General features: G+C 41.4%; 1 long non-coding RNA gene across 1 annotated transcript; it reads left to right on the top strand.

Moving 5' to 3' along the window:
• Window positions 1-2562: 2562 nt before the first annotated feature.
• LOC146694208 (uncharacterized) lies at window positions 2563-3461 on the top strand. The gene is made up of 2 exons (XR_014923876.1): window positions 2563-2628; window positions 3204-3461. It is a non-coding gene; the product is annotated as an uncharacterized LOC146694208 (long non-coding RNA).
• Window positions 3462-11039: the final 7578 nt, after the last annotated feature.

Here is an 11039-nt window from a genome sequence, read left to right as displayed (position 1 = left end):
CTGGGTTGTTGCAGCCTCTGTCCATGCCGTCCCAACCCTGGTCACACATAGCCCAGGACTTTGTCACCGGATTATCCACCTCTGGAGGTAACAACCACATACTCACCATTGTCATTTGGTTCTCCAAGACAGCTTACTTCGTGGCCCTCCCTAAACCTCTGACTTCCCTAAACTGGCCCTGGAAACCAGGCAATTGCTCACAACTCGCGTGGGATCCGGGATGACATCGTATCAGACCATGCACCACAGTGTGTCTAGCCTTCAGACAGGATCTGAAGAGAAGTTCCTCGCTGGGCGCTAAGGTCATGGGGTGTTCTAAAATGTTTGACTGGTAGTGTGCGTTTACCTAAATCTTATATCATTGAATATTGCCTGTGAATAAACCTTATGAATCTAGACAAGAGTTCCATTTCTGAGTGCCCAGTTCGAAGATAAGGCATTAGCCAAGTTGGTAAAATACTTTGGCTGTCACAGTACTGGGTCTGTGACCCAGTATTTGTGTGTGGCAGAGGTGTGGTCCCGGGCCCAGCTGCAGGAGAGCCGTGGTGCAGTGAACTGGTCCAGCACTCTTCGTGTCCTCTGGAGGCTCTGGAGAGTTGGTCCAGCACTGCCTCGTTTCCACTGGAGGTTCAGATAAGCCGGTCCAGCACTCCCTCATTTTAGGTGGAGGCTCAGGAGAGCCGGTCCAGCCCCCCACAGCTTCCATGCCACTGTCTGTGTCCGCTGGAGGCTCAGGTGAACTACTTCAGCACTTTCTCATCTCCACTGGGGGCTCTGGAGAGTCCGCCCAGCCGACGCCTGTCTCTGCTGGGGGCTCTGGAGAGTCTGCCCAGCTTTTGCCAGTCTCCACTGGGGGCTTTGCAAAGTCCAGCCAGCCATCAGATCAACCACCTGTGGCTGCCATGCCAACCGCAGCTTCAGTTCCGTCTCTACCAGAGGTCGTCTGGTCTGCAGGTCGTCTGGTCTAGCTGGTCTCTGCCAGAGATCAGCACGCCAACATGTCCATGTGGTGTTCGGCCTACACGTCCACATCCATCAACCAAGCCACACCGATGCCAACCATCCCCCAAGCAGCACCAACGACGGGCGCCATCCAAGTCACCTAAAGCTCTTCGTTTCGGTCATCTCCTTTCTCTGCTTCTGAAAAGTCCCTCCTTCACCACCGTCGTCCTTCAGATCTGTTGGCCAAGGATCTTTCCTGAAAAGGTGGCCTCCTGGGTGGCTGTAGCTCAGGAGGTAGAGCAGGTCACCTACTGATCGAAGGTTGGTGGTTTGATCTCCTCTAGTCTGCATGTCAAGTGTCCTTGGGCAAGATACTAACCGGAAGTTGCTCTCCGATGCATCCATCGGAGTATGAATGTGTGTGAATGTAGTTAGAAAGTACTAGGTATAGAGAAAGTGCTTGTGAGAATGGGTGTGATTGGATGAACGTGGCAAGTTGTATACAGCGATTTGAGTACTAAGGAAGAGTAGAAAAGCGCTATATAAGAATCAGTCCATTTACCATTTACCATCTAAACTGTGTTGTCGCTGCCGCTTTCCATGCAGTCGGCCTCCGGACCTACTCCGCCTGTGTAGCTACAACATCTCATGTGGTTGGCCTCGTCAACAAGAGGTGCTTTGTCTCAGGTGCCACTACTGGCTCCGCAGTTGGCCTCCAGAACTGCTCTGTCGATGTCGCTGCCGCTGGTTCCGCGGTCGGCCTCCTGAACCTTTTTGCTTTGGACTGTTTTTTTGGAGCCCTCTGTCCTGGACTGCTCGCCACCTACCCGGGTTGGGTTGGACATTGTTTTGTTTGTTATTCGTAGGGGTGTCTGGAAGGGTATCTGTCATGACCAAGTTTTTGTGTTTAGGTTCTTCTATTCTTTGATTCAGTTTTATTTATGTTCTCCTTATTGGTCTTGATGTGTTATATGCTTAGTTTCTAGTCTTTAGTTTTCTGTCACTGTCTTCCTTGTGTACCACGTTTAGTTACTGTTCTGTGTTTCATGTTCCCTCTATTCCCCTAGTCCAGTGATGGGGAACTCAAGGCCTCAAGAGCTGGTGTCCTGCAGGTTTTAGATATAACCCTGGGTCAGCACACCTAAATCAAATTGTTAGTTCATTACCAGGCCTCTGCAGAACTTCAAGAATACTCTGTGGGTTGGGATTGCATAGGGCATACAGAGTTTTCGGGTTGGACCTGCACAGGGCACACTAGACAGAGGCTGGGGCAGCACAGGATATTCAAGACACAGGGCACACTGGACACCCAAATGCAGACTAAGAGAGAGTCAGAATTCTTGTTCTGTTTGTTTTTTTTCATTCTGGCATGAAATCATAAACCTGGAAACATGCACAGCAAATTCAAAAGTGTTAAATGTTTTGGTGTTAATAGTCTTCTTGCACAAGTAGAGTCACATTCTTTTAATGTAACTCTGAGGTGTAAAATGATAGTAGTTAAAATCGAGTGTTAAAAATGAGTGTTTCTATGTCAAATCTGGAGGTGTTACAATGGAAACATTAACTCTTGACTTCTTAACTCTGAACTCCTACAAGGGCTATGACACCATTAGACTCCAATCGAAGCTGAAGTGAAGCCGTTTCAGAACATTTTGCTCTACATATTTGAGTTGTTTGCCATGCTTGGTAAGTCATTTTTTCAAAGATTGTTTCAATTATTTCTATTAGCTTTTACTTCTGTGGCTCTTTGGAGTTGAGACAAAGCTGTGTGAAAGGCATTAGCCATGTTGCTCGCTGATAGCATAATATTCTGTGTTAGCTAGCTGAAAGGTATTGTTTGCGGGAAAATACCACAGCCTTGGAAAAAAAGCTTGCATGTGAATTTTCAGTCAAACTTTTGGTCAAATACACCTAAAACAATGTGTAGAATGTGAAATGTTGGTATAATGGTGCTACTTGAAGCCTGAAAACGATCGCCCATATAAAAAAAAACGAGCAAACAGCAGTAGCAGACTTCCTGACTGGTTAGCATAGATCCCTCCAGAGTTTTGTGCACACGGTTTAGGTAAAAATTAAAAAGGTTGAGGTTTTACATTTAGTTCAGTATTACCTGTTGTCTGTGTCCTTGTCTTTTGGGAAAATACTTTACACAAGTAATGGCTCAAAGAGGATTCCTTTTTGTTTTACTGTGCTGCAATTGTTTACTGGATTATTTGTGCCATTAATTAGTGTCAACTAATTTTTATTCAATCTCCGCACAGGATATGCTTGTGAAGATGGAATATGGGGGAGAGCGGAAGTGCGTTGAAGTTCCACAAAGTGATGAATGAAGGACATGCATATTGTATTGAAGAAATAAGTGATGAGAATGCTGTTATTTGCATTTACCAGCTCACCTATGTCAGACCTTTTGATAAACAAAATTCTAATGAAAGTGAGAACATGTACACTGTTACATCTTTCAGAAAATGTTTTGAAATTGTGGTGCACAGTTCAGAATAAATGTTTTTCAAAAACCATTGCGTCTTTTTAGTAAATGTTTATTTCCAAAAGAAATTTCTAGAAGTTCAGAACAGTAAAATTCCCGCTTTTTAGAATGAATTAGAAGATAACTTTTACGTAGTTAAACTAAAATACTCTTTGAGAGTTAATATATAAACTCTTAACACCAAGTGTTAAATTATCAACTCCAGACAGATTTGGTGTTTAACACTAAATCAGAGTTAACGTACCAACTCTCCAAAAAGAGTTAAATTAACACTCTCTGGTGTCCACTGGACATTACATTATATTCTTCATTTCCAGTTAATACTTGTACAGCTGCTGTTATTGTGTATATATTTATTTATATTTCTTCATACATTCTTATATAGTTCTATATTGTGTATTTTGTTGTACAGTTATTTTATTTTCAACTTTAATTTATATATTTTATCTTATTCTTTCCCAGTTAAATTTACCCTTCATTCTAATTTGTGTTGTACAGTTATTTTATTTTCAACTTTAATTTATATATTTTATCTTATTCTTTCCCAGTTAAATTTACCCTTCATTCTAATTTGTGTTGTACAGTTATTTCATTTTTAACCTTAATTTATATTTTATTCCTTCCTAGTTAAATTTACCCTTTTTAATTTTTCATATTTATTTCCTATCTTATTCATAGCCTTATCCTTTTTTGTTTTCTTTAGGTCACGAGCAGTTGTCCAAGCATTTCACTACATATCGTATTGTGTATGACTGTGTACGTGACAAATAAAATTTGAATTTGAATTTGAATTTGAATTTGAAATTGAATTTGAAATTGAATAAAACAGGAAACATGGAGAGAAATAACCTGGGATGCAAGCTGGACAGGAGAGAGGGAGAGAGAGAGAGAGAGGGGGGGGGGAGGGGGGGGGGGGCATGGGAACATCGATAAACATGATAGGCAGGAGAAATGGAATGAACATGAGGGGAACATGGGAACGGAAAAGGGACATATACATATAAACACAGAGAGGGACACAGGGCAGAGACACAAGGGGAACCTAAATGGACAAGGAGACTACACATCACAAACAGAGGAGACTGAATTAAACACAAGAAGGGAAACGTAAACAAGATGAGAAGACAGGAGACAGAGACATTACTGAAACACATAAAATGGATGTGAGCTTAAGATAACGAAATGAGACTTGAACATGAACAATAAACATCAAAATATAAGAAAACTCAAAACACTGGGTCAAACGACGGTGAAAAGCACTAACAGAACTGTAAAAACCTATCATCAAACTCCAGACTGTACATACAGATGGATTTTTCATTGTGACTGGTGACTTTAATCTTGAAAATGTTGAGACAGTACCACCCAATCAGTACCAACATGTGGACTTTGCTACAAGAGGAGAGAACTGCTTGAATAAAGTGTACACCAAAATGTGTGATGTCTACAAAGCAGCTGTGCACCCTCACATCATTTCTTTAGACAAGACTACAGTGTTGTTGCAGCCTTCATACACATCACTGCTGAAATGCACCAGACCTGCCAGAAGAACCACCAGTTGTCTCAGCACTGCAGGATTGTTTTGAGTACACAGACTTACACATGTTTAAAGATGCAGCTACTCATGATGGCTGTGTGAATTTGGATGAGTACACTGAATCTGTGTCCTCCTTCATCGGAAAGCACACAGAGGATGTCACCATCTTCAAGCACATTTCCACAAGAACTAAAAAAAGCCCTGTTTTTTCAGCAATACATTAGTGAGAGAGATGTATAGGGAAGAGAGAAGAATGGTGTGTTTCGGTCAAGGAATAAAGCTAATCTTAAAACAACCAGGGCCAAACTCTTCCGCTTTAGCAATACAAAAAATTCTCAGTTTATGGCAGGGCATTCAAGGCATCACCCAGTACAAGTCTTCATCAAGCATCAAGCATGTCATCACTTTTTAACACACTGTCTGGCCCGTCCCCACTCAACCAACCAACCTATTTGGATGGCGAACTGAGTCTGCTGCACACCTACACTTTACTCAGCACTGTTTTATGATTGACATGCTACTTCATAGACTTTTTTTCTTCATCCATCCAGAATACTGCAGGGAAACAGACTAGGTGCAAACAAAGCAGACTGTCACTTGACAGGTTCAGACTTCACAAGGAACTATTCCAAAGTGAAGCTTTAAATAAATACAGGAGGTAATTACTAGGTAGAGTAGTAGTAGTATTAAAACACTCAATTCAATGGAAGAGGTGATCATCACTTTTATATGTTCAAGTGTATGTGTGGAGAATATAATAAGGCCTTGAGGCAATTAGATGTAAAACACAATATTTATGAGTGTTTTATCACTTTAAAGCCGGTCGGAGCGGGCATGCTCTGTTTTGCGTAACTATTCTTAAATCCCGGTAGCTCTGCAACCACGTAAGCTAGCGCAATAATTTTTTTGCATATGAAACCGGAGGAGTTGTACTTACTTCTTATGCCATCAGCTTGTCCTAGGTCACAGTTTCCTTCCACATATAGCTTTGCAAAAACTGCATAAAAAGCGCTTGCAGCGAGCTTTCCAGTGATGCCATGATCTAGTAAAGCAGCATAAGGAACGAGCTCCGTCCAGATGAATACATTACTCCTAACTACAATTTTAAAAGTTGGCAATTTCCATTCCAACCGGCATGGCATCGTCCCTGAGAGGCAAGGGATCCAGCAAACAGGATCAAAATAAAGATAAAGGCGAGCATTTGAAGCAAATAACTTTGTCCTCAAATGCAGATGCTAATGCTACTGCTAGCACTCGTGATGCAGATACGAGGATATTAGCAGAACTGGAGAAGATAAGAAAAGATAACAAAGATGGGCATATGGAAACACAGCAAGCTCTGACGAGACTGGAGGCGTCTTTCAAGATTTTGAGAGAAGATATGACAAAGCTGGAAAACAGAACAACGGAGATGGAGGAGCGGATCGGCGACAACGAAGACTCCACCAGGCGCCATGAACGAGCTCTCTGGTACTTGTTACATAGAGAAATGGATCTCACAGCACGATGCGAGGACATGCAAAATAGACTAAGGCGAAACCACCTGAGGATCTATCGTGTCCCAGAAGGGAGTGAGGGGAGAGATGTTAAGCTGTTTGTACTAGAGCTGTGTAAATCAACTCTTCAACTTCCCGCTGATCTTAACATTGGAATAGAGCGAGCACACAGAGCCATTGCTGCTAAACCCAAGAACCCCGACGCAGCACCGCGCTCACTGGTGGTCAGATTCTGGGACTTCTCCGTGAAAGAGACCATTCTACGACAAGCCTGGGACCAGAAGCGTGTCTTATATAAGGGCACGCAGATATATTTTGACCATGAACTGCAAAGGAGGAGGGCACTGGTACGAGATGCGGTAAAGCAATTAAAGCTGAAAAACATCAGAGCCAAGTGTGTGTTTCCAGCAAAACTGAGACTGTTCAAGGATGGTGGTGAGAAGACGTTCTCAAGTTTGACGGAAGCCCTGCCGACGCTTCAAGAGCTGGGGATACAAGTGCGAGTCGACCAGAGGGAGCGCATGGAAACGGAGCTATCCTGGTGCCGATGGTCCGCTGAGGGAACTAGGGCAGGTATGACCCTCTCCCTTGCCGAAATAAAAACTTTCTTTATGGAGGACTGAGATGTCACTCCCGCCGAGTTCATTTTAGTTTTTCTTGGACATAAATGTTAGGAAGAGATAAAAAAAATAAAATTTGCTTGTACAATGGATGGAAAGTGCGCACACAAGTGGATACCCCCCATCGTCACCATCCTCCGCCCAGGGTACACCGGGGACTGGATTACTCAGGTTGCTATTAATCCAGTCAGGTACGTGGAAGCTACTGTTCTTAATGTTCTTTGTTTGTTTAGTTCTAAATGTTTTTGTTTATCTTGGCCTGAGACCAATTGTGGACCACTATTTCATTGAGTATAATAATTTAGTTTTGTCTGTATAGGATATGAGTCTAAGATATGAAAGATCTAATTTGTGTTTCGTATAACGTAAAGGGTTTGAATAGTCCAATTAAAAGGAAAAAGGTACTGAACCAACTGAAAAACTTTGGGTGCTCCATAGCAATGCTCCAGGAGACTCACCTCTCTGAAAAGGAACATAGGAAGTTGAGGAGAGAGTGGGTTGAACAACAATATAGCTCTACTTATCAGGATGGGAGAAAAAGAGGAGTTGCAATTCTTGTTAACCGGTCAACATATTTGCACCATGAAAAAACATTTGCGGATAGGGAAGGGTGCTACGTAATGGTGATTGGCTCTGTAGGGGGGTCTAAAATTACTTTACTAAATTTATATGCACCAAACGAGGACTGTCCAAATTTCTTCAAGAATATTGCATCATTAATAGCAGACAAATCTGAAGGAATGATCTTGGTGGGAGGTGATTTCAATTGTACTTTGAAAGCAGCTGTCGACAGACTCCCGACACACAATGGCCCCAAATCCAAAAAATCTTGTAGTTTAAATACAATGATTAAGGAATTGGGCCTAGTGGATGTGTGACGCCAGTTCCACCCCCAAGAAAAAGATTTTACTTTTTATTCACATGTACATCGCAGCCATTCAAGGATAGACATGTTTTTAATGCCTAGGACGGACCTTTATAGGACTAGACAGTGTAGCATAGAAGCAATCACTATCTCTGATCACGCCCCGGTTTGTCTCACATTAAGACTGAATCCAAACAATAATTTTAAATATTGGAGAGCCAATGTATCTATCTTGAATAATGAAACAACCTGACAAGAACTTCAAAACAGTCTGACTGAATATATTCAATTCAATGATAATAATGAGGTGTCTCCTTCAATCTTGTGGGAGAGTGCCAAAAGTTATTTGAGAGGTAATATTATAGCAGTTTCATCTAGACTGAAAAAGGAGAGATTAGCAGAACAAACAGAACTAGAAAACAAAATTAAGAAATTAGAGAAAGTCTATCAGGTAACTAAAGACACTGGAACTTTGAACTCATTGAAAGAGCAGAGGCAAAAGTTGGATGATTTACTAACGTATAAGGCGGAGGGACAACTACGCTTTGTTAATCAAAAGTACTACCAATACGGCAATCGGGCAAGCCGACTGCTGGCATTTCAGCTGCGTGAAGAGCAATCAAGTAGGGTTGTTCATAAAATTAAATGTCCAAACTCTGGAAAAATTGTGTGCCAACCTAAGGAAGTTGCAAAAGCATTTTCTTTGTATTATCAGGAATTGTATAAAGAAGAAAATGTCCCAAATAAATTTGAAAAGATTGAACAATTTCTTAACCCGATAAATCTTAGTAAACTGTCTCAGGAAGAAGCTGAACTAATAACAAATCCAATCACCATTGAAGAAATGAAAAACAGCATTGGAAAACTGAAAAACAACAAGTCCCCCGGAGTGGATGGACTGCCTGGGGAGTATTACAAATTTTTTGAAAAAGAGCTAACACCATTGTTATGCAAAGTTTATAATTATGCATTATTTAAAAGTGATCCCCCTCAGTCATGGTCTGAAGCTATTATTAGTGTCATCCATAAAGAAAGTAAGGACCCGACTTTATGCATGTCTTATCGCCCTATCAGCCTGCTTTGTGTTGATTTAAAAATTCTTACAGCCATTATTGCAAATAGAATTCAAAAACATATAAGAAAACTAGTGAAACCTGACCAAACAGGTTTTATTTCCCATAGACAAGGTTCAGATAATGTTAGAAGGGCCCTCAATCTTCAGATTATGGCACAGGAAAGGGATACCTCTTCAATATTTTTGAGCCTGGATGCGGAAAAGGCCTTTGACCGGGTAGATTGGGACTTCCTGCAACAGACTCTCAGGCATATGGGCTTTAATGAGACTTTTATCTCATGGGTCCAAACACTATATAAAAACCCCAGGTCTCGGGTAAGGGTTAATGGTCACTGCTCTAACTTTTTCTCTCTAGGCCGTGGCACTAGACAGGGTGAAGTGTTATTGCCGTCCTTATTTGCTCTTAGTATTGAACCGTTAGCTGAACTGATCAGATCCAACCCTCTCATACAAAGAATTAGAGATGAAACCAATACACAACATAAACTGTCACTTTTCGCAGATGATATTCTGCTATTTTTAGAGAATCCAGTCACCTCTGTCCCGACCCTTCTGAGCAACCTTAAAGATTATGGTACAGTGTCAGGTTATAAAATAAATACAAATAAATCTGAGGCGTTAATGATTGTTGGCAACTGGCCCACACAGCTAGATCATCTTGTATCTTTTAGACACTCCAAACAGGGCTTCAGATACTTGGGGGTAATTATTACTCCTAAAACCAATCAGCTACTTGCACTCAATTATGATTGGTTGTTCAAGGAGATTAAGGGAGACTTAGACAGATGGAACCTATTCCCACTCACTTTTATGGGGAGGATTGAATGTATAAGGATGAATATTCTTCCACGCCTATTATTCCTATTTCAGCACCTACCCATTTTGATCCCACAGTCTGCATTCAAATTATTAAAACGCATTACATCCAAATTTATCTGGCAGAATAAATGACCAAGGGTCAGACTCAAAATGTTAATGTCTGGAAAGGAACTTCAGAATGTACTACTGGGCAGCTCAATTAAAATCAATGGCTGCCTGGATTATTCGTGATTCAGAAATGCAGTGGGTATCTATGGAAGAGTATTCATTACCAGGTATCTCCCTTCGGAGTCTCCCATTTCTCAACCCCCAATCACGGAAAAAGATTAAAATAACTAACCCATGGGTCAAGCATACCGTAAAGATTTGGAACCAAGTGTTAAAAATGTTAAAAGGGAATTTGACCATGTCTCGAGCGGTTCCCATAAATGGAAATGTTGAGTTCCTTCCATCGTTGTCAGATCGGAGTTTTGAAAGGTGGGCGGAGAAAGGATTGATTACAGTCAATCAGCTGTTTGAAAAGAATACTCTTAAAAGTTTTGCCCAGCTAAGGGCTAAATATGCTTTATCCCCAGGGGACCACTATAGATACTTATAGTTAAGGGACTGCATTACAAAGCATAAAGACTGGGACAATATTAGAAGAGAACCAATCGGGTTGGAAAACCATTTTATAAAACTGCTTGAAAAGTCAGGTACATTGAAAAACCAAGTGTCTTTGATCTACCAGAAGCTGCTGATTGACATGTCTGATAATACCTATCATATAAAACAACAATGGGAAATGGAGCTCAATATAATGTTGGATGATGTCACATGGGAGAGTGTCTGTTGTGGCTGCCATAGAGGGGTGGGTAGTCAAATGTGGAAGGAATTTGACTGGAAGGTTAAATTAAGATTTTTTAGAACTCCACTGAAAACCTTTCTATCCAAAAGTAGTGTGAGTGATAAGTGTTGGAGAGGGTGTGGGTTTGTGGGGGACCAGACGCGTATTTTTTGGGACTGTGTTTACATACAACAGTACTGGATGGATGTCAAGAACATTATACAAAACATATTGTCAGTCAACCTCCCTGATCTTTTTGTTGGATATCTTTCCTGATGGTTTCTCCTATGAGCAGCACTTTATCCTCCATCTCCTCCTCACGCCTGCAAGAAAATGATAACAATTCACTGGCTCAAACCAGAAACACCCAC

This window comes from Copadichromis virginalis, linkage group LG14 (assembly GCF_057382275.1).
Source record: "Copadichromis virginalis isolate Kocher_CV1m ecotype Utaka linkage group LG14, C_Virginalis_male_GT1.1, whole genome shotgun sequence".
Taxonomy (NCBI): domain Eukaryota; kingdom Metazoa; phylum Chordata; class Actinopteri; order Cichliformes; family Cichlidae; genus Copadichromis; species Copadichromis virginalis.
Note: the sequence above shows the minus strand (reverse complement) of the source record. Positions and strands in the feature narration are given on the sequence as shown.